The sequence below is a fragment of the Neofelis nebulosa genome, chromosome 5 (assembly GCF_028018385.1).
Source record: "Neofelis nebulosa isolate mNeoNeb1 chromosome 5, mNeoNeb1.pri, whole genome shotgun sequence".
Classification (NCBI taxonomy): domain Eukaryota; kingdom Metazoa; phylum Chordata; class Mammalia; order Carnivora; family Felidae; genus Neofelis; species Neofelis nebulosa.
The window spans coordinates 150,506,971-150,531,472 of record NC_080786.1 but is presented as its reverse complement, the minus strand read 5'-3'; the positions used below and the strand labels follow the sequence as shown (position 1 = coordinate 150,531,472).

Here is a 24,502-nt window from a genome sequence, read left to right as displayed (position 1 = left end):
GCGCCTGGGTGGCTCAGTCTGTTAAGTTTCCGACTTCCGCTCAGGTCGTGATCTCACAGTTCGTGAGTTCAAGCCCCGCGCCGGGCTCCGTGTTGAAAACTCAGAGCCTGGAGCCCTCTTCAGATTCTGTATCTCCCTCTCTCTCTGCCCCTCCCCCACTAACACTCTGTCTTTCTCTCTCTCAAAAATAAACATTAAAAATTTTTTTTAAATGTCTATTCAGGTTCTCTGCCCATTTTTAAAATTGGATTATTAATATCTTTGGTGTTGAGTTGTATAAATTATACATTTTGAATGCTAACCTCTTACCAGATCTATCATTTGCACATATCTTCTCCCATTCCAGAGGTTGCTTTTTCATTTTGTTAATGGTTTCCTTCACTGCACAAATGCTTTTTATTTTGATGAAGTCTCACAGTTTGTTTGTTTTTGTCTTTGTTTCCCTTGCCTCAGGAGACATACCTAGAAGAATGTTGTTAAGGCCAATGTCAAAGAAATTACTGCCTGTGCTCCCTTGTAGGATTTTTATAGCGTCAGGTCTCACATTTAGGTCCTAAATACACTTGAGTTTATTTTCGTGTATGGCGTAAAAAAGCGGTCCATTTTCATGCTTTTGCATGTTGCTGCCCAGTTTTCCCAGCGCCATTTGTTGAAGAGATGGTCTTTTTCCCATCGCATATTCTTGACTCCTTTGTCAAAGAACAACTGACCGTATGATTGTAGTTTATTTCTGGGCTCTCTGTTCCACTGACTGGAGTGTCTGTTTTTGTGCCAGTGCCATACTGTCTTGATGACTACAGCTTTGTAACATAGCTTGAAGTCCGGAATCACGATGCCTCCGTCTTTGCTTAGCTTTTTCAGGATTGCTTTGGCTATTTGGGTTCTTTTGTGGTTCCATACATATTTTACAACTGTTTGTTCTAGTTCTGTGAAAAATGCTACTGGCATTTTGATAGTGATTGCATTTTATTTTATTTTATTTTATTTTATTTTATTTTATTTTATTTTTTTTATTATAAATTTTTTTTTTCAACGTTTTTTATTTATTTTTGGGACAGAGAGAGACAGAGCATGAACGGGGGAGGGGCAGAGAGAGAGGGAGACACAGAATCGGAAACAGGCTCCAGGCTCCGAGCCATCAGCCCAGAGCCCGACGCGGGGCTCGAACTCACGGACCGCGAGATCGTGACCTGGCTGAAGTCGGACGCTTAACCGACTGCGCCACCCAGGCGCCCCGATAGTGATTGCATTTTAATCTGCAGATTGCTTCGGATAGTATGGACATTTTAACAATATTTGCTCTTCCCGTCCATGAGCATGGGGTGTCTTTTTATTTGTGCCATCTTCCATGTCCGTCTTCAGTGTTTTATAGTTCTCAGAATACAGGTCTTTCACCTCCTTGGTTGGGTTTATTCCTAAGTATTTTATTATTTTTGGTGCAATTGTAAATGAGTTTGTTTTCTTAATTTCTCTTTCTGCTGTTTCATTATTACTGTAGAAAATGCACCAGATCTCTGTATATTGATTTTGCATCCTGTGACCTTACTGAATTCATTAGTCAGTTCTAGTAGTCTTTTTCATGGAATCTTGAGGGTTTTCTATACATAGTATCAGGTCATCTGCAAATAGTGGACATTTTACTTATTCCTTGCCAACCTGGATGCCTTTTATTTCTTCCTGTCTGATTGCTGTGGCTAGAGCATCCAGTACTTATGTTGAATAAAAGTGGTGAGGGTGGACATCCTTCTCTTGTGCCTGACCTTAGGGGGAAAGCTCTTCATTTTTGACCATTGAGAATGCTGTTGGCTATGGATTTTTTTTTTCTTTTTTAAAAAATTTTATTTAAATCCAAGTTAGTTAACATATAGTATAATAATGATTTCAGGAGTAGAATTCAGTGATCCATCACTTACATACAACACCCAGTGGTCATCTCAATAAATGCCCTCTCTAGTGTCCATCACCCATTTAGCCCATTCCCCTGCCCACCTCCCCACCAGCAACCCTCAGTTTGTTCTCTGTATTTAAGAGTCTCTTATGGTTTGCCTCCCTCTCTGTTTTTATCTTATTTTTCCTTCCCTTCCCCTATGTTCATTTGTCATGTTTTCCAAATTCCACATATGAGTGAAATCATATGATATACGTCTTTCTCTAACTTATTTCGTTTAGCATAATACACTCTGGTTCCATCCATGTTGTTGCAAATGGCAAAATTTCATTCTTTTTGATCACTGAGTAATATTCCATTACACACACACCCACACACACACCACATCTTTATCCATTCATTAGTCAATGGACATTTGGGATCTTTCCATAATTGGCTATTGTTAATAGTACTGCTATAAACATTGGGGTGCACATGCCCTTTCAAATCAGCATTTTGGTATCCTTTGGATAAATACCTAGTAGTGCAATTACTATTTTTAATTTTTTGAGAAAACTCCATGCTGTTTTCCAGAGTGGTTGCACCAGTTTGCATTCCCACAGGCAGTGCAAAAGGGTTCCCCTTTCTTTGCATCCTCGCCAACATCTGTGGTTTCCGGAATTGTTAATTTTAGCCATTCTGACAGGTGTGAGGTGGTATCTCACTGTGGTTTTGATTTGTATTTCCCTGATGATGAGTGATGTTGAGCATGTTTTTATGTGTCTGTTAGCCATCTGGATGTCTTCTTTGTAAAAGTGTCTGTTCATGTCTTCTGCCCATTTCTTCACTGGATTATTTGTTTTTTGGGTGTTGAGTTTGATCAGTTCTTTATGGATTTTGGCCTCTGGATTTTTGATATAAGGCTTTTATTACATTGAAGTATGTTCCCTCTAAATCTACTTTGTAGAGTATTTTTATCATGAATGGATGTTGTACTTTGTCAAACGCTTTTTCTGCATCTATTGAAATAATCATGGTTTTTATCCTTTCTCTAATTGATGTGAGGTATCATGGTGATTGATTATGAATACTGAACCACCCTTGCATCCTGGGAATAAATTCCACTTTATTGTGATGCATGATTTTTTTCAATGTATTGTGGGATTCGGTTTGTTAATATTTTGTTGATTTTTGCATCTATGTTCATAAGAGATATTGGCCTATAGTTCCTGTGTGTGTGTGTGTGTGTGTGTGTGTGTGTGTGTGTGTGTGTGGTGTCTTTATCTGATTTTGGTATCAGGGTGATACTGGCCTCACAGAATGAATTTGGAAATTTTTCTTCCTCTTTTTTTTTTTTTTTTGAATAGTTAACTTTTCTGTAAATGGTTGATGGAATTTGTCTATGAAGCTGTCTGGTCCTGGACTTTGTTTGTTGGGAGTTTTTTGATGACTGATTTAACTTCATTGCTGGTAATTTGGTCTATTCAAATTTTCTTTTTCTTCCTGTTTCAGTTTTTGTAGGTTATATGTTTCTAGGAATTTACCCATTTATTTTAGTGTGTCCAATTTGTTGGTATCCAACACCATTTATTTTATTTTATTTATTTTTTTTTTTTTAATTTATTTTTGGGACAGAGAGAGACAGAGCATGAACGGGGGAGGGGCAGAGAGAGAGGGAGACACAGAATCAGAAACAGGCTCCAGGCTCCGAGCCATCAGCCCAGAGCCTGACGCAGGGCTCGAACTCACGGACCGCGAGATCGTGACCTGGCTGAAGTCGGACGCTTAACCCACTGCGCCACCCAGGTGCCCCCCAACACCATTTATTGAAGAGACTTTTCCATTGTATATTTTTGCCTCAATTGTCATAGATCTTATTAATATGGCTAACACACACTGTTGCATTAGTTTCAGGTATACAGCATAGTGATTCCACAAGTTTATACAGTTTGCTACATTCACCAGACATGTAGCTACCATCAATCTCCATATAGTATTTTTGACTATATCCCTCATGCTGTGACTTTTATCCCTGTAACTTACTCATTCCATAACTAGAAGCCCACATCTCCCACTCCTGTTCACCCATTTTGCCCAACCCCTTTCCTCTAGCATCCATCAGTTTGTTCATTGTTCAGATTTATAGATCTGATTCTGCTTTCTGTTTGTTTATTCATTTGTGGGGTTTTTTGTTGATTCCGTACATGAGTGAAATCATATGAAATTTGTCATTCTCAGTCTGACTTATTTCACTTAGTATAATAGTCTCTAAGTCCACCCAAGTTGTCTAAAATAGCACACTGTCATCCTTTTATGGCTGTGTAATATTCTATTGTATATATATACCACATCTTCCTTGTCCATTCATCTACTGATGGACACTCAGGTTTCTTCCCTCCTTTGTCATAGATTTATTGACCATGTAAGCATGGGTTTATTTCTGGGTTTTCTATTCTGTTCTGTTAATCTATGTGTCTATTTTTGTGCCACTACCATACTACTTTGATTACTACAGTTTTGTAGTGTATCTTGAAATCTGAGATTGTGTTATCTCCATCTTTTTTCTCAAGATTGTGTTGACTACTTCGGGTCTTTTGTGATCCCATACAACTATTTGTCCTAGTTCTGTGAAAAATGCTATTGGTATTTAGATAAAAATTGCAGTGTGTCTAGATTGCTTTGGGTAATATGGATATTTTAACAATATGAATTCTTCCACTCCATGAGTATGGTATATCTTTCAATTTGTTTATGTCACCTTCAGTTTCTTTCAACAATTTTATGGTCTTCAAAGCACAAGTCTTTCACCTCTTTGGCTAAGTTTATTCCTAAGTATTTTATTCTTTTTGATACAATTATAAATGAATTGTTTTCTTAATTGTTTCTCTTTCTGCTACTTTGTTATTAGTGTATAGAAATGCTACTGATTTCTGGGTATTAATTTTGTATAATACATCTTTACTGAATTCTTCTAATAATTTTTTGATGGAGTTGTTAGGGTTTTTTATATATATTATGTCATCTGTAAAAAAGTGACAGTCTAACTTTTTCTTACCAATTTGGTTGGCTTTTATTTCTTTTTCTTGTCTGATTGCTGTGGCTAGGACTTCCAGTACTGTATTGAATAAATGTGGTGGCAGTCAATATTCTTGGCACGTTCCTGATCTTAGAGGAAAATTTGTCAGTTTTCCACCATTGAGTGATGTTAGCTGTAGGTTTGTCATTTATAGCCTTTATTTTGTTGAGGTATGTTCCCTCTAACCTTATTTTATTGAAAGTTTTTATTATGAACAGATGTTGAATCTTATCAAATGCTTTTTCTGCATCTATTCAGATGATCATATGATTTTATCCTTTGTTTTGTTAGTGTGGTGTATGACATAGATTTGGCAAATATTAAACCATCCTTGTATGCCGGGAATAAATCCCACTTGATTGTGGTGAATGATCCTTTTAATGTGTTGTTGAATATAGTTTGATATTGCCTTGAGGATTTTTGCATCTGTATTCATGCGGGATATTGACTGTAGTTTTGCAGGGCTAGGGGAGGAGGCATTGTTTTGTTTTGTTGGTAGTGTCTTTGTCTGGTTTTGGTTTCCAGGTAATACTGTCCTTGTAGAATACATTTGGAAGCTTCCTTCCTCTTCTATATTTTGGAATAGTTTGAGAAGAATAAGTATTAACTCTTCTTTGAATATTTAGTAGAATTCACCAATGTGAATCCATCTGGTCCTAGACTTTTGTTTGTTGAGTTTTTAAATTAATTATTCAATTTTTTTACTAGTAATTTGTCTGTTTGGATTTGCTCTTTCTTTCTGATTCAGTCTTGGAAGATCATACATGTCTAATAATTTATTCATTTCTTCTAGAATGTCCAATTTGTTGGCAAAAAAAATTGCCTAGCTGTCTGTTATAATCCTTTGTATTTCTGTTGTGTTGATTTTTACTTTTCCTCTTTCATTTCTCATTTTATTTATTTGCGTCCTCTTTTTCTTGGTGAGTCTGTTTAAAGGTTTATCAATTTTATCTTGTGAATGAACCAGCTTTTGGTGTTATTAATCTATTGGTTTTTTAGTCTCTGTTTCATTTATGTCTGTTCTGATATTTATTATTTCCTTCTTTCTACAACCCTGAGCTTTGTTTGTTCTTTGTCTAGTTCCTTGAGGTGTAAGACTAGATTATTTGAGCTTCTTCTTATTTCTTGAGGTAGACCTATACCACCATAAATTTCCTCTTCAAATTACTTTTGTTGCATCTCAAAGATTTTGGACCGTTTGTTTTCATTTTCATCTCCTCTTTGATGTCTTTGTTGACCCATTGGTTATTTAGCCATTTGTTACTGGCCTTCACACATTGGTGTTTTTCAGTTTTTTCTTGTAATTTATTTCTAGTTACATATGGCTGTGGTTGGAAAAAATGCATGATATGATTTTAGTCTTATTCAATTTATTGAGATTTGTTTTGTGGCCATATGTGATCTATCCTGGAAAATGTTCCACAACCAATTGAAAAGAATGTGTATTCTGTTGTTTTGGGATGGAATGTTCTGTGTATATCTGTTAAGTCCACCTGGTCTGATGTGTCATTCAAGAACACTACTTCCTTATTGATTTTCTGTCTGAATGATCTACCCACTGATGTAAATGGGATGTTAAAGTCCCCTATTATTGATGTATTACTATCACTTTCTCCCTTTATGTCTGTTAATATCTGCTTTATGTATTCAGGTGCTCTTATGTTGGGTGCATAGATATTTACAGTTGGTATATCCTCTTGATGGATTAATTCCTTTATCATTACATAATGCCCTTTTTTGCCTTTTGTTACAGTCTTTGTTTTAAAGTCTAATTAGTCTACTATAGGTATTGCTACCCCAGCTTCTTTTTTTCACTTCCATTTGAAGGCAGAATTTTTTTCTATCCCTCCACTTTCTCTCCACTTTCCCTCCACTTTCCCTCCACTTTCCCTCCACTTTCCCTCCACTTTCCCTCCACTTTCCCTCCACTTTCCCTCCACTTTCCCTCCACTTTCCCTCCACTCTTCCTCCACTCTTCCTCCACTTTCCCTCCACTTTCCCTCCACTTTCCCTCCACTTTCCCTCCACTTTCCCTCCACTGTATGTATCAGTAAACCTTAAGTTGAGTCCCTTGCAGGCTGCTGCATGGTCTTATTTTTTTTTTTTAAATCAATTCTGCTATATCTTTTTTTGGAGCATTTAAACCATTACATATAAAGTAATTATTGATATGTATGTACTTATTGCCAATTTGTTCTTTGTTTTCTGTTTTTTCTTGTAGTTCTTCTTATTCCTTTCTTCTCTTGTTCTCTTATGATTGAAGACTTCCTATAAGGTTATGCTTGGCATTTTTTCTCTTTATTTTTTGTGTATTTGTTATAGGTTTTTGATTTCTAGTTACCATGAGGTGTATATGTAATATCCTAAATATGTAGCAGTCTATATTAAGTTGATGGTCACTTAAGTTTAAACACATTCTAAAAAAAATTTTTTTTTACTCCCATTTCCACATTTCATATACATGTTGTCATATTTTACATATTTTTTATTCATAATTTTCTTCTAATTATGGCTTTTTTTCTCACTTAAAGAAGTCCATTTAACATTTCTTGTAATGTCAGTGGAGTGGTGATGAACTCTCTTAATTTTTGTTTGGGAGGTTTTTGTTGTTGTGGTTGTTGTGGCTGTTGTTGGGTTTTTTTAGGTGATTCTCTTGGGTAGTTCTTTAAGGTTCCTTAAGGTTACCAAACCCCAAACGCAGGGCTTTTTGTTTTATTTTTGTTTTGTTTGTTTTTATTAAGCTCCAAAGATGTAATAGCTGTAAGAGTCATTGAATTAGCATATTTTTTTCACCTATTTCACCCATTGCTGCACCCACCTCCCCTCTGGTAACCATCAATTTGTTCTGTATAATTGTTTGTTTCTTGGCCTCTCTCTCTCCTTTTCCTTTGTTCACTTGTTTTGTTTCCTAAATTCCACATAAGAGTGAAATCATATTGTATTTGTCTTTCTCTGACTTATTTCACTTAGCATAATACTTTTTAGCTCCATCCATGTTGCAAATGGCAAGATTGTCTGAATAATATTCTGTGTATGTATACATATATATACACACATACACCACTATTTCTTTATCCATTTATCTGTTGATGGACACTTGGGCTGCTTCCATAGTTTGACTATTATAAATAATGCTGCAATAAACATAGGGGTGTATGTATCCCTTCAAATTAGTGTTTTTGTATTTTTTGGATAAATATGCAGTAGTATATTGAATCATACAGTAGTTCTTTTTTTAATTCTTTGAGGAAGCTCCCTACCCTTTTTCATGGTAGTTGGACCAGTTCGTGTTCCCACCAACAACGCATGAGGGTTTTTCTCTATATCGTCACCAACACTTGTTGTTTCTTGGTTTATTCTAACCATTCTCACAGGTGCGAGGTGATATCTCATTGTGGTTTTGATTTGTATTTCCTTGATAATGACTGATGTTGAGCATCTCTTCATGTGTCTTTTGGCCATCTGGATGTCTTCTTTGAAGAAATGTCTGTTTAGGTCTTCTGTCATTTTTAATTGGATTATTTGCATTCTGGTGTTGAGTTGTATACGTTTTTTATATATTTTGGGTACTACCTCTTTATTGAATATGTAATTTGCAAATATCGTCTCCCATTCAGTAGGTTGCCCTTTAGTTTTGCTGACTGTGTCCTTTGCCATGCAGAAACTTTTATTTTGATGTAGTCCCAATGGTTTTTATTTCCCTTGCCTCAGGAGACCTATCTAGAAAATGTTGTTGTAACTGATGTCAGAGAAACTACTACCTGTGCTCTCTTCTAGGAGTTCTATGGTCTCTGGCCTCACATTTAGGTCTTTAATCCATTCTGAGTTTATTTTTTTATAAAGTGTTAGAAAGTGGTCCGATTTCATTCTTTTCTTGTAGCTCTCCAGTTTTCCCGGGACCATTTATTGAAGAGACTGTCTTTTCCCCATTGTATATTCATGTCTCCTTTGTCATAGGTTAATTGACCACATAAGAATAGGTTTATTTCTGGGCTCTGTTCTATTGATCTATGTGTCTGTTTTTGTACCAGTACCATACTGCTTTGATTAGTACAGCTTTGTAATATATCTTGAAATCTGAAATTATGATACCTCCAGGTTTATTCTTCTTTCTGTGGATTGTCTATTTGGGACCTTCTGTGGTTCCATACAAATTTTAGTACTATTTGTTCTAGTTTTGAGAAAAATGCTGTTGGTATTTTGATAGGGATTGCAAGGAATTTATAGATCGCTTATGGTAGAATGGACATTTTAACAGTGTTTGTTCTTCCAACCCACGAGCATAGAATGTCTTCCCATTTCTTTGTATAGTCTTGAATTTCTTTCCTCAGGGTTTTATAGTGTTCAAAGTATAGGTTTTTCACTTCTTTGGTTAATTTTATTCCTAGATATTTTATTGTTTTTGGTGTAATTGTAAATGGGATTTTTTTTTCTTAATTTCACTTTCTGTTGCTTCATTATTGGTGTATAGGAATGCAACAGGTTTCCATACATTGATTTTTGTATCCTGTGACTTTACATTTATCAGTTCAAGTAGTTTTTTTGGTGTAGTCTTAGGGTTTTCTATATATAGTATGCCATCCCAAATAGAGTTTTACTTCTTCCTTTCCAATTTGGGTGCCTCTTCTTTCTTTTTGTTGTTTAACTGCTGTGGCTAGAGCATCCAGTACTATGTTGAATAAAAGTGGTGAAAGTGGGGGTACCTGGGTGGCTTAGTCAGTTAGGTGACCAACTCTTTATTTCGGCTCAGGTCATGATCTCAGGGTTTGTGAATTCAAGCCCTGCATCAGGCTCTGCACTCACAGCACGGAGCCTGCTTTGGATCGTCTGTCTCCCTCTCTCTGCCTCCCCCTCTCCCCCTCTCCCCCTCTCCCCCTCTCCCCCTCTCCCCCTCTCCCCCTCTCCCCCTCTCCCCCTCTCCCCCTCTCCCCCTCTCCCCCTCTCCCCCTCTCCCCCTCTCTCCCTCTCTCCCTCTCCCCCTCTCTCCTTCTCCCTCTCTCCCCCTTTCCCTCTCTCTCTCTCTCTCTCTCTCTCTCTCTCTCTCACACACACACACACACACACACACACACACACAAATAAACATTAAAAGTTTTTTTTTAAGTGGTGAGAGCAGACATCCTTATCTTGTTCCACATCTTGGGGAAAAGCTCTCAATTTTTCACTATTTGAGTATGATGTTGACTATGGGTTTTTCATAGAAGGCTTTTATTATGTTGAGGTATATTCCCTCTAGATCTACTTTGTAGGGGGTTTTATCATGAATGGATGTTTATACTTTGTCAAATGCTTTTTCTGTATCTCTTGAAATAATGATATGATTTTTATCCTTTCTTTTATTGGTGTGGCATATCACAGTGATTGTTTTGTTAATATTGAACCACCCTTGCATCCTGGGAATAAATCCCACTTGATCATGGTATATAATTTTTTAATGTATTGTTGGTTTCAGTTGCTAATATTTTATTGAGGATTTTTTTGCATCTATATTCATGAGAGATATTGGCCTGTAGTTCTCCTTGTGTGTGTGTGTGTGTGTGTGTGTGTGTGTGTGTGTGTGTGTGTGTGTGGTATCTTTATCTGGTTTTGGTATCAGGGTGATACTGGCCTCACAGAATGAATTTGGAAGTTTTCTTATATTTTTGGAATAGTTTAAGAAGAATGTATATTAACTCTTCTTTAAATATTTGATAGAATTTGTGAAGCAATCTGGTCCTGGACTTTTGTTGGGAATTTTGGGGGTTGTTTTGTTTTAAGTAATCTCTGTGCCCAGTGTGGGGCTTGAACTTCTGAGAGTAAGAGACACATGCTCTGCCAACTGAGCCAGTCTGGTGCCCTCTTTGTTGGTAGTTTTTTGATAACTGATTCAATCTTATTGCTGGTAATTGGTCTGTTCAAATTTTCTATTTCCTCCTGCTTTAGTTTTGGAAGATGATATAGTTCTAGGAACATATCCATTTCTTCTAAGTTGTCGAATTTGTTGGCATATAGGTTTTCATAATATTCTTTCACAGTTTGTATTTCTGTGGTGTTGGTGGTTCTTTTTCCTCCTTCATTAGTGATTTTGTTTATTTTGGTCCTTTGTTATTTATTGTTTGTTATTATATACTTTATTATTTATTTATTTTATTTTTTATCAATTTTATTTTTAAGTAATCTCTACACCCAGTGTGGGGCTTGAACTCACAACCCTGGAATCAAGAGTCGCGTGCTCTGTTGACTGAGCCAGCCAGGCACCTCTTGTTCTTTCATTTTTAGCATATTCCTCTGTCTCCTCATTTTGTTTGGCTTTCTGTGTTTGTTTCTGTGAATTGGGTGGGACTGCTACTTTTCTTAACCTTAAGGGATGGTCTTGTGTGTGGTTATTCCCTGTGTAGAGCGCTTGTGCCTGGTGACTTTGGCCGGTTGGCTAGAGCTGTGTCTTGCATGGGCTGGGGTTGGGGCACCCCATGCTGGGGCTGCCCTGGTGGGGTGGCCCAGCTGTAATGCGCTTGAGCCAGGGGGGCCCTATGGCTCTGCACAGAAGGGGTCACGGCTCTCTGCATAGGAGGTACCCTGGTGGGGTGGCTGAAGCTATGTGAGGCACAGACCAGGGTGGGGTCCAAGGGTACTCAGTGCAGGGATTCTGGTGTGGTGGCTGCAGCCAAAGTAGGCATGAGCTAGGAGGCACTGGGTGCTCTGTGCCATGGGTGCCCTAGCAAGCCATCTGGAGCCAAAGCAGTGTGGCCCTAGAGTGTTCCAGGGTACTTTGCCTATGTCACTTTGGCATAATGGCCAGAACTGTAGTGAATGATCTGGGGTGTCCCAGGTTGTGACACATGGGGACCACCTTGGTGGGATGGCTAAGGCCGATGTGCTGGGGGCCCAAGGTTTACAGAGGTGGTCGGCCGGCTAGGACTCCCATCCATGCTATTAAGTTGGAGAGGGAACATAAACCATGGTGCTCAGCAGCCCCTCTGACCCAGAGAGAGTTCCAGCAGCTCCCTTGCCATTTGGCAGGGTTCTAGGGCTGGCTCCTCTGGATTCTAGTTGCCCCTTTTAACTGTGGTGTATTTTTTCTGTGCATGAGGGCAGACGAATCTGCTCAGGATGTCTCTGTACTATCCCTCCCCCACTGCAGTTCACAGATGGGGCTGGCGGGGGGTGGGGGGTTCCCTGCATTACTGTGTCTCTATGTCTCTTGCAGTTCTCCATGTGGTCTCTCTGTCTCTTGCGCAGAAACTGTTCAATCGGTCCCAGTTCTTCTTCAGAGGAATTGCTGTATCTATAGGTATAGACTCGGTGTGTCCACAGAGGAGGTGAGTTCAGGGTTTTCCTGCATCACCGTCTTGGACCAGAATTCCCCAGATGGGTCTTGTCACACTGTGTCTTTTAGCAGGAGCATTTAGACCATTTACACTTAATTATTGATAAGCATGTACTTATTATCATTTTGCTAATTGTTTTCTGGTTGTTTTGTATTTTTTCTCTTTTTCTCTCCTCTTGCTCTCCTTCTTTGTGATTAATGATGTTAGCATTATGCTTAGATTCTTTTCTTTCTTTCGTATACCTTTTATAGGTTTTGATTTGTGGTTACCGTGAAGTTCGTATGTAACATCCCAAGTAGCAGTCTAGTAAGTCGGTGGTCCTTAAGTTCCAACACATTTTAAAAGCACCACATTTTCTTCCCCCTCTACATGTTTTACGTATAGATGTCGTATTTTACATCTTGTTATTTTGTGGATTCCCTAACACATAATTGGCTTTACTACTTTTGCTTTTAACCATCATACTAGCTTTATAAGTGATTGACCTACTAACTTTACTATGTTTGCTTTCTTTAAAAAAATTTTTTTTAATGTTTGATTTATTTTTGAGACAGAGAGAGACAGAGCGTGAGCAGGGGAGGGGCAGAGAGAGAGCGAGACACAGAATCCCAAGCAGGCTCCAGGCTCCGAGCTGTCAGCACAGAGCCCGACACGGGGCTCGAACCCACAAACCACGAGATCATGACCTGAGCCAAAGTCGGACGCTTAACCGACTGAGCTACCCAGGTGCCCCACTACATGTTTGCTTTTTACCTGTGAAATTTCTTCCTTTTATAATTTCCTTCTAGCTGTGACCTTTTCTTTTCCATTTTTTTTTTTTTTATTTTATTTTTGGGACAGAGAGAGACAGAGCATGAACGGGGGAGGGGCAGAGAGAGAGGGAGACACAGAATCGGAAACAGGCTCCAGGCTCTGAGCCATCGGCCCAGAGCCTGACGCGGGGCTCGAACTCACGGACCGCGAGATCGTGACCTGGCTGAAGTCGGACGCTTAACCGACTGCGCCACCCAGGCGCCCCTTCTTTTCCATTTAAAGAAGTCCTTTTAACATTTCATGTATGGTCAGTTCAGTGGTGATGAACTCCTTTAAATTTTTGTTTGGGAAATTTTTTCTCTCTCCTTCAATTCTGAATGATAATCTTGTCAGGCAGAGTATTCTTGGTTGTTGATTTTTTCCTTTCCGCAAAAATTTTATAGGCCAGAGGGAGCAGGATAATATATTCAAAGTTTTTGCTGAAAACTGAACTTATAGCCTTATGGGGGCTTCCCTATTTGTAACTGGCTGCTTTTTTCTTGCTGCTTTTAAGATTCTCTCCTTATCTCGAACCTTTGACATTTTATTTTTTTTTAATGTTTCATTTTTTGAAAGACAGAGCTTGAGTGGGGGAGAGGCAGAGAGAGAGGGAGACAGAGGATCTGAAGCAGGCTCCAGGCTCTGAGCTGTCAGCACAGAGCCTGACATGGGGCTTGAACCCACAAACTGTGAGATCATGACCTAAGCTAAAGTTGGATGCTCAACGGACTGAGCCACCCAGGTGCCCCTAATCTTTGACATTTTAATTATTATATATCTTGATATTGACCTCCTTAGGTTCTTGTCTGAGGCTCTCTGTACTTCCTGGATCTGGATGTCTGTTTTCTCCCCAAATTAGGGAAATTTTCAGCTATTAATTCTTCAAATAAGTTTTCTGCTCCCTACCTCCCCCCGCCCCCCCCCCCATCCTGGATCCCTATAGTGTGAATGTTAGTGTGCTTAATGTACTAGAGGTCCCTTTAAACTATGCTCAGTCTTTTTTTTTTTTAATGTTTGTTTATTTTTGAGAGAGAGACAGAGCACAAGCAGTAGAGGGGCAGAGAGAGAGGGAGACATAGAATCCGAAGCAGGCTCCAGGCTCTGAGCTGTCAGCACAGAGCCCGAGGTGGGGCTTGAACCCACAACCCACGAGATCATGACCTGAACCAAAGTCAGACGCTTAACTGACTGAGCCACCCAGGTGCCCCCACCTATGCTCAGTTTTTAAATTTAAAATTCTTTTTCTTTTTTGCTGTTCAGCTTGGGTGTTTTCTATTACTCTGTGTTCCAGATCACTGACCCATTCTTCTGCATTCTCTAATCTACTATTGACTTCTTGTAGTGTATTTTTTCATTTCAGTTATTATATTCTTAAACCCTGATGCTTCTTTTTCATATTTTCCATCTATTTTTTGAAGTTCTCACTGGGTTCTTCCCCTCCTCTCTCGAGTCCAGTGAGCATCTTTACGACCGTTACTTTGAACTCTTTATCAAGTACATTGCTTATCTCTATTTCATTTGGTTCATCTTCTGGAGTTTTGTCTTATTTCCTTTGGGGCATTTTCCTCCGTCTCCTCATTTTGTTTGACTTTCTGTGTTTGTTTCCGTGAATCGGGCAAAATAACTACCCCTTCCAGTCTTGAAGGAGTGGCCTTGTATAGAAATAGTCCCTGTGTAGACTGCATGTGCCCGCTGGCTTTGCCTGGCTGTCTACATGAGCCGGGAGTCCTGGGGCACTCCACACTGGGGCCACTGTGGTGACATGGCTGAAGCTGAAGCAGGTGTGGACCAGAGTGTCCCCAGGTGCTCTGTACAGGGGCACCCTGGCGGGATGGCTGGAGCTGAAGTAGGCACTGGGGGGTGGTGTTCCAGAGTGTACCATGCTGGGGCTGCACTGGTGGGATGGCTAGAGCTCAGACAGGTACAGCTCAGTGGGGGGTGGGGGGGTGGCTAGGGGATTAGCTGGAGCTGGTGTGGACCAGGGGCCTGGGTCTCACTGAAGCAACAGGCTAAGGTGCCCAGACCCTGCTGCTGTCTGTGCTATGGAGGTGGAGGGAGAATGTAAACAGTGGCATTTATAAGCCCCTCTGACTCGGAGTTCCAGCAGTCCCCCACTTGGTGGACACCCTAGAGTTAGTGAATGGGTTTCCTTCCCTTCTAGTCTCATTGCCCCTTAAGCTGCCACTATTTTGCTGTGTCTCAGGGCGGGCGAATCTGCAGGCAGGTCCTTTAGGGCTGTCCCTCCCCACTGTAGCTTTCAGAGTAGAGGCTGGGGTTCCCATTGTTCCCGTTCTCCGTCTCTCCTGCCATTCTGTGTGGTCCCTCTGTCTTCCATTGTGCAGAAGCTGTTCAGTCAGCCCTCAGTTTTTCTTCAGGAGGAATTGCTCTATAGGTAGGTGTGGATTCAGTGTGTCTATGGGAGGAGGTGAGTTCAGGGTCTTCCTATGTCGCCATCTTGGATACTCCCTAAGTCTTACACTTTCTCTCAGTGGTTCCAAATTTAAAAGCAAAACACTGACACTCGCTGTACTTCTGTATAGTGCCTACTATACAGAAAGCTCTTCAGTGTCTCATTCCACCCTCACAGACCTGAGGAGATAGGAGCTACCCGTGCTCTTACCTTTCCCAAGAGAAGTCTAAGGCACAGGGAGGCCACGTAATATTTCCAAGGCCACAGCTGCTCAGTGGTGGGGCCATGACTCCAGTCCAGCTCTCTGGGCCCAGGGCTGCCCCTTTCTGACAATGGAAGCCCAGAAGGTCCATCACAGCAGCTGGGAGTGGGGTCTTTGGCCAAACCAGGCAGAAGAGTGGTGAGCTCAGTCTTCCCCTTGACATCCACTGCATTCAGTGCCTTCCCTGGAACATTCTGGGCTCCACAGGGCTCACCCCAGGTCCTCCACTGGGACACTGCACAAGTTGTAAGTTCTGATGGAGACCTGTGAAGAAGGGCCAATCCTAAGTCCTCCAGCATCACAGAGCTGAGCCCTGAACACAGACCAAAAGGGAATGTCCAGAGAAACCAACAGTGTTTGGGAACGACTCAACCAAGGCTCTGTTTTCGGTGAGCTCATTTAGTTAAGTAAGACAGGACAACCCCACATTGCATCAGAAAATAAAACCGGTTGCACAATTCCCCACCCTGCTGAGAAGAGAAACACGAGAAACCAACCAGAAGACAAAGGTGAATGCCACGTGGTGACGAGGACACGTGAGAGCACCCACCCCGCCAAGCCCTCGGTCAGCTTCCCCTAGGACACTCAGCTCGGTCTTGCATTTTGCACGGGCCTCTGGATGCCTAGATCATGTTTCTTCCAGCTGCTTCATCGGCCAGGGAACAGGAGCTCTCAAGGCGCAGTGCTGCCCTTGAAACAAGGATAGCCAGTGACTGACAGCTGGAGCCGATACCAGACAGACTCGGCTTTGTCACGCGGGCCAGGCTGCTCTACGAAGCCGTCTTCGCCTCTGCTGCCCAAGCGGCTTCTCCCTCCCAATAGGGGCAGGCGGGGGAGGGGGTGGCAACTTACAGGTTAGGAGGTCCCGCTGTTCACGAAGTGTGTGTAGCCTGGAAAAGAAGGCCCCAAAGGGGGAGGTGGACATTTTGAAATCACCTGAAATTCTGGAAAGAGGGAACGGGCTGCTCTGTGGCTCACAGAACGGAACCCGAGCTGGGTTTGAGGCCGTAGATGGGAGAATGATCTACCTTGGCTGAGTGGAAACGGAGCAGACTTCCTCACAAAGGGGTGAGCTTCACTGGAAGGGTTCCAGGGGAGGCTGAGACGAAGCAGCGATCCGGGATATCCCTGCTTTAGGAAGAGGGTGGATTATATAAGCAGAACTGGGAGGGGGGTTGGGGCGGCGGGGGGGGGGAAAGAGCCTGGATCTGGTGCTTTGTTTTCCCGGAAGCAACTTTGGCATCTATAAGTCATACAGCCCAGCATGGGCACCCACCCTCCCCAGGCCTCAGGCCCTCCCTCTGTAAGAAAGGTAACGGGAAATTAGGCAGATATGAGCAATCCTACCAGACTGGCTGCTTCTAGCTCTGAAATCCAAAGCCCTGAGGCTCTTCCCAACAATGGAGTTCTAGAATTTCTACCATCGATAGCTATAGTAACCAGAGACGAGTCAATGCAGTTTCCCCTCCGTTTTGTTGAGCTAGAACTGACCTCTAGCATTGGATTACTTCCAGGTGTACAACATAAGGATCTGATATGTGTGTATATCATGGAAGGGTTTCCACAGTGGATTCTGCTAACACGCATCATCACACAGAGTTGCAAATATGGCTCTCTTGGGATGAGGATTTCTAAGATCCGCTCTCTTAGCCACTTTGAAGTAGACAACCCAATGTCGTGAACTGTAGTCCCCATGCTGCACATTACATCCCCGGGACTGCATCTGACAACTAGAAGTATTTTCCCTTTGGCCTCCTTGCTTTACCTCCAGAATGCTCGAGTGGGCCGGCCCCTCGGCTCCCCGTGTCAGCGTTCTGGTCCAGGCCCCCCACCCCTGCCTGGACTATTGCAGTAGCCTCCTGACCGCAGTTCCCGCCGCAATCCATTCTCTACGCAGTGTGCAGCGGGCTTTCTAGAATGCAGGGGAATCAGGTCATTGTAAAGCACCCCATTTGCACTATGAATGCATCCAGACTCCTTTCCATGGTCCTCATCACATACTATCTACCCATTGGTCCACAAAGCTCCAGCCACATGGGTGTCTGTCAAGACCCAGGCCCCTCCCCCCAAAAAGCACCCCAAGTCCCAGACCCCTCCCTTACAACACCCCAGGGCCCAGCCCCACCCCCACAGCACCCCGGGACCCAGCCCCCAGCCCCACAGCACCCCAAGTCCCAGACCCCTTCCCTCTAGTGCCCCAAGTCCTGGAGCCCTTCCCTACGGCGCCCCAGGGCCCAGCCTGTCCTTCATGGCAGGTGCTCCTTTCTCGGTGACCAGTTCAAATCTCTTCATCCCAGAAAGAGGAACCCCTCCCCAGTGTAGCGTGAGTTCTATTGACACCTGCTTCTCATGGCAAAGCACCCCATTGGCAAGAGAGACGTTTGAGATGTTAATTTTATAGCTTCTGCCATCTCGAAGGTGAACGAGGATGTGCAATGTGAGTTGGGGTCCTAAAGCTTTGGTTTCAGACCCAAACTGCTGTAGCACATTCACCCGCAGAGAAGCGGTCTTGTTCAGAGGCGAGGGGGATGGAGGTCTAGAAAGGAATAATAACGGCTGATAGGTTTTTGAGGCTCACTATGGGGACATCGTACCCTCCACCCATGGCTTCCCAGTTAATTCACACTCAAGCCCATCAGGCATCTCCTTTGACAGGTGAGAAGGACAAGGCTCAGAGAGGTGAAGCGATCAATCCTTGGCCACACAGTGAGTGGAAGAGCCAGGATTCAAGCAGGCTGGCCGGCCCCAGAACCTGCGACCTTCAAACCCTATGATTGCTGAGAACCCGTGTTCTGCTGGGTTCAGCGGCAACAAGTTAACTCACAGGCGACCGGTTATCCCTGCTCCAAGGAAAAGCCCTTCAATGCTGCTTCAGTCATTCCGGAATTGCTCTGTTAGAGTCCTCAGATCATCGTGTGTCCTCATTTTGTAGATTAGGACGTTCAGATGGAGGGGGTCATCCTACCAAACGGCCAGGAGAGCAAATTCGCCACGGAGCGGGGATGCAGACTCCGCACCGGAGATGGTCGGTTTGCCAGGCCACATGCGTTCTCAAGTCCCCAAGGTTGGCTTGAGGTGGTGGTTGTGACGGTTAACTTCACGTGTCAATCTGTAGTGTGGTTTTCGACGAGAGTAACACCTAACCCTGAACTGTCAGTGAACAGATTGTCCCCCGTAATGTGGGTGGGCCTCGCCCAATCAGTTGAAGGCCCGGTTAGAACAAAAAGAACAGTCTCCCCGAGCACAAAGCAATTCTGCAGCAACCCGCCTTCAGACCTCATCTGCGCTGTCAGCTCTCCTGGGTCTCCACCCGAGGGCCTTGGGAATGGAACTGTAGCCGTCAGCTTTCCCGGCTCTCCAGGCTGCCAGCCCGAGAGCCCACCCTGTGGATTTCGGACTTGCCAGCCTCCATAATTGCGTGAGCCAATTGCTTTATAATAAAACATGTATATGTATATATATATGTTTGTATGTATGCATATATGTGTGTGTATGAGTGTATATGTATATATAATATATACTCTTGGTTCTGTGTCGCTGGAGAACCCTGAACCCTGATTAAATACCTCCCGAGGAATCACTAAATTTCTCCCGTGAATAAGTGGAATTCTCAGCTGAAGAAGAAGGTCTGTATCTCACTCCGTCCTTTCAACCACCAAATGAGGCAAGTGCTGGCCCCTTATTTTACAGACGGGGAGCCTGAGGCCTAGGGAGGGGATGCAAAATGTGCAAAGTCACACAGCGGTGTAGCAGTAGCGGCAGAATTAAAATCTCTTTCTGGTTCCAAAGTCCGTGCCCTTCCCGCCTCCCGATGACCTAAGTTCTTCCCCTGCCACCGTCAGGGACAAACGTCTTTCCTGGTTTTCCGCGCACCAGCAGGTGGCAAACGTTAATATGTGCTGATCTGGTCTCTAAAACCGGAAGGGCCTCGACTGCCCTAACCACAGGCACCGCCCCAACCCCACTCGGCTCCCGAGGCTAAGGTCCGGGAGCCAGACCGCCCTCCTATCGCGGCACCGCGCCTGCGCACGCCTGCGGCGCACATTCCAGTTCCGTCAGCTCCCGGGGAGGAAGAGGATGCGCACGCCAGGCTCCCCCAGCTGTTCTTCCCCTTGGTTTTGCGCTTGAACCTTTTCCACAGCAATACATGCAACTCCAGCTAAGAGTGCGAAACCTTCTACCCTATGGCTGCGTTGTAATTTAATGGCTGTCCCGTCGGTAGACACTTAGATGATTTCCAATTTGTTTTCGTTTCAAAATACTGCAACAACTCTGTACATATATCTTTGTATGGTTATAAGGCACAGTGGATATTACATTTGTTGCTAATGTAGAAAAATGTCACCAAGACCACACACACACACACACACACACGTGTGTATGTATATGTGTGTGTATGTATTTCTGGTTTAAAAAGTTTAGAAAGAAACCTTTTTAAGGTTAGCTTCTTCAAACTCATTATACCTTTGGCTACATTTAACATAAAACACCTTTTAAATCTAGATATTCGTATGTGCGGTTCTTGGGGAGGGCTCTGATTCAGTATGTGCCGTGGATCTGTAGAAGTCTTTGGAACGACAAAATAGCATGTAATTATATAGAAAGTAATAAACATGAAAATGTATTGCAATAGATAATATGCCACTTCCATAACAATGGGATTAAAAATCCTCTCATTAAAAATACATTAGTTCATAAATTGGGCAGTGGAGTCACGGACTGGCAATATCGCCCCCCAGTGGTTTATTGGAGTACTCATTCGTTAGGAACCCAAATTCATGGAATCCCTGTTCCAAACGAGGCGGGGGGGGGGGGGGGGGGGGGGGGGGGGGGGGGCGTTTTTGAGCGTTTTTGAAATGCATGTGCCTAGCTTCCCACCGACAGAAGCTGATTCCAGGGTCTAGACAAAGCCTAGACTTGAGTTGGTTTTCTTTTGTTTGTAAAGCCCCACAGGTGACATGTGCAATGGCCGGAAAGCCTCGTACTGCCAGCTCCTTGTACTTGGCAGGTAGTTCGCCATGGGGACAGAAGAGGGACCTCTGGGGAAAGGAGGTCTGGAGGGGCCGGGGACAGCACTGACTTCCTCCCAGGCACACATTTTTCCTGAGAGCTGCCAGGGGCGCTCACTGAGGGCAGGGATGCGGAATTATTTTCGAAGTCTTGTTATTACACTTGAGACACCTTTCCCAGGTAACGTGCTATGACAGGAGGCATCAGTCATCTGGGGTATTAAGAAACGAGGCCAGGGACACCTGGGTGGCTCAGTCGGTTGAGCGCCTGACTTGATTTCGGCTCAGGTCATGATCTCACTGTTCGTGGGATCAAGCCCCATATCCGACTCTGTGCTGACAGAGTGGGGCCTGCTTGGGATTCTCACTCTCCTTCTCTTTGCCCCTCTCCTGCTTGCACACGCGCTCTCTCTCACTCAAAAAAAAAAAAAAAAAAAAAAAAAAAAAAGGCTGATGTCCTGACCCCACAGGAGCATTACCAGCATCTGTTACTACCTCTTTATTGTTTTTCTAATGTTTGTTTTTTTTTTTTTTTTTAATTTTTTTTTTTTCAACGTTTTTTATTTATTTTTGGGACAGAGAGAGACATAGCATGAACGGGGGAAGGGCAGAGAGAGAGGGAGACACAGAATCGGAAACAGGCTCCAGGCTCCGAGCCATCAGCCCAGAGCCTGACGCGGGGCTCGAACTCACGGACCGCGAGATCGTGACCTGGCTGAAGTCGGACGCTTAACCGACTGCGCCACCCAGGCGCCCCTGTTTGTTTATTTTTGAGAGAGACAGAGACAGAGTGTTAGCAGGGGACGGGCAGAGAGAGAGGGAGACACAGAATCCCAAGCAGGATCCAGGCTCCAAGCTGTCAGCATAGAGCCCGACACGGGGCTCGAACTCACGAGCCGTGAGATCATGACCTGAGCTGAAGCCGGACGCTTGACCGACTGAGCCACCCGGGCGCCCCAGTTACCACCCCTTTATTTTTTTTATTTATTTTTTTTTTAATTTTTTTTTTTTCAACGTTTTTTATTTATTTTTGGGACAGAGAGAGACAGAGCATGAACGGGGGAGGGGCAGAGAGAGAGGGAGACACAGAATTGGAAACAGGCTCCAGGCTCCGAGCTGTCAGCACAGAGCCCGACGCGGGGCTCGAACTCACGGACCGCGAGATCGTGACCTGGCTGAAGTCGGCCGCTTAACCGACTGCGCCACCCAGGCGCCCCACCACCCCTTTAAAAGGAGCAACACTTACTGCTTCACAGCATCTCTAAGCTCAAATTTCAGGAAACCTAGGGCTTCTGTAGGGGATCCGAGTGAGAGTGTGTTGCTCCCCATTTGCCCTTGTCTGTGCCGAGGAAGGAAGAACTTCAGGTGCAGAGGCCACAATGAAGGACGCACCTTCCACAGCCACCACTTCTGACAACTTAGCTGTTAAAACCGCTGCAGAATTTGCTTAAAAGCAGGAAGCACACGACAACGGTGTGCGACGCGTGGCTCTTTGATCTGGGGCGAGAGCTGGACCGGATGTACGATTCAGGAAGCTTCCGCTGCCAGCAGAGCGCGGCAGCCACCTTCCCTGTCCCAATGACAAGGGTGCAGTGATCACCCTAGGCCCGGGCCCGGTCTCCCGAGTGCGAGCACCCCCATCGCTCAGGAGGAGCCTGGGTGCAGGGGACCCCAAAACACGCAGCCTGGACACTGAGCCCATCAGTCCCTGAGCTGTGACCTCGTTCCTGGAAGAGCTGGGGCCCCTGCTCTGCTTGTTTTTCCGCCCCCTCAGCTGTCGCCACCCTCTCAGGGGAGCTGTTCCTCTTGGAGCCGTAACCCTCTCCCCCAGCCCCTGACGCCCATCTTTCCCGTTTCCCGTGGTCCTCTTCCAGCGCAGATTTACTTGTTTATTGCTCGTCTCCCCCAGCCAGGACGTAAGCTCTGGGAGTTTGCTCTTGTTCCCTGATGTATCCTCTGGTACCTGGGTGTTTGATAAGCATTTTTTGAGTGTATCTATTAGAGAGAGAGCAGGGGAGGGGCAGAGAGAGAGGGAGAGGGAAGGAGAATCACAAGCAGACTCTGGACGGCCTGTGCAGAGCCCAAAGTGGGTCTCAAACTCACAAACTGAGATCGTGACCTGAGCCGAAATCCAGAGTCGGATGCTTGACCGACCAACCAGCCACCCAGATGCCCCCATATACATTTCTTGAATGAATGAGTGAATGAGTGAATGGAGATGGATACTCACATGTTACTTTCTTAACCCCCCTCCCACCCCAATTTAAGCCCTGCTCCTCTAGGACCAGCCACCAGGGACTGAAGCCGCGTCCGGGGCCACTGTGGCCAAGTTGACTCCCAGCCTGGCAGGTCTGTGGCCTACATGGCAGGGGGCGGGGCTGTGTCGCCAGGAGCCCTACCTCTGGACGGATCCAGGGGGGACAGCGACCTCCAGTGGCCATGAGAGCTCACCTGAGAATACAGGTACCTGTTACTTCAACGGGGGAAGGTCGACCTGGTTTACCTCCAGCCCCTGTTTTTCTCACCTCTGTCCCACCTTTCCTCTTCACCGTCTGCCCTGCCAAGGTGGGCACAGTTAGTCGAACTGTAAAGAAACTTCTTTTGGCGAAGTAACCTGTCCGAGGTCTGTCCCTCCCTTAGAGACATGCACATAACAGGTGTGAGGGAGCCGACTGGACTACAGCAGAACAAAGGGAACGTGCGGGTGGGAAGGGCTGGGCCACCCATCCTCTACCCTCCGTCCTCCACCGTCCATGCCCCCCTACTTGAAGTTTGCAGAGCCCAGGACTTGGAACCTACTTGTTGAAACGGACGCTGACAACTGTTTTGCTAAGAAGGGTGGACAGTACCATTGATGAGCAGATGTGAGCGCTCCCCCAAGGACAGCGGAAGTGGCCGCAGGGGCAGAAATGAGTAAGAGGACCGGCTGTGACGGACGTGCCTGCCCCCGGCGGCACACGCTCGCTCTCTGCCCAAGCACCCTTGCCCCGGTGGGCACCCCGCCCGGAGGCCGCTGGCACAGTGGCTCAGGCCCGGTCACCCACTGTGGTGTGAGGAGGCACCAGGAATGGCCGGCAACACTGAGGAGCAAACACCCCGCCCGACGGCAGATCCCGGGTGGTGAGTCGGTTCTTACCGCCCGCCCTTCAGGCCGGGCTCCTTTTGCAGCGGGCTTCCCCGGGGAACTATCCGGATGGAAGCGGTTTTAGATCAGGACGCAGGGTTACACGGCTTGGGCTTTGACGGCTGATTCTGTAACTTACATCCAGTGGCGGCTGACAACTGAGTCGTACCTCGAAACGCTACCTCAGGCTAAAGGTGCTCCTGGTCTGCCCCCCACCACCTTGTTGCTGCACAAGAGACAGATGTGTAGACAAATACGGAGTCAGGCCAGGAAAGCAGGCTCCCTCACCGAGAACACGGGACCCGTCATCGCACCTCCTTGCACAGGAATGGATGACCACGAAATATCCCTCACTCTAGCCTCAGGGGAAAAAAAACTTCAAGTTTATTTTGAGAGCGAGCGGCAGACAGGGGGAGAGAATCCCAAGCAGGCTCCACACTGTCCGCGCAGAGCCTGACCCCTAACCGCCTGAGCCGCCAACTCCCTCCCTTGCCCCAGGCGCCCCAGCCTCAGGAAATTTAAAATGATCTTTTGTCTCTGAGGAGCCGATGGCATCGATGGCATCTCACACGTTATCTTTTCAAACACACAGCAGAGCTACTGTATTAGGGGTGCCAGTGAGGACAGAGAGTAAGCCAGAAAAAGCTTTCCGTGG

The 24,502-nt window shown here is 44.7% G+C and overlaps 1 long non-coding RNA gene across 1 annotated transcript; it reads right to left on the bottom strand.

Annotated features, from left to right (window-relative positions):
- Window positions 1-16,097: 16,097 nt before the first annotated feature.
- LOC131512830 (uncharacterized) lies at window positions 16,098-17,101 on the bottom strand. The gene is made up of 3 exons (XR_009262329.1): window positions 17,062-17,101; window positions 16,743-16,845; window positions 16,098-16,604 (listed from the first exon to the last, which is right to left on the bottom strand). It is a non-coding gene; the product is annotated as an uncharacterized LOC131512830 (long non-coding RNA).
- Between the last annotated feature and the right edge of the window lie 7,401 nt (window positions 17,102-24,502).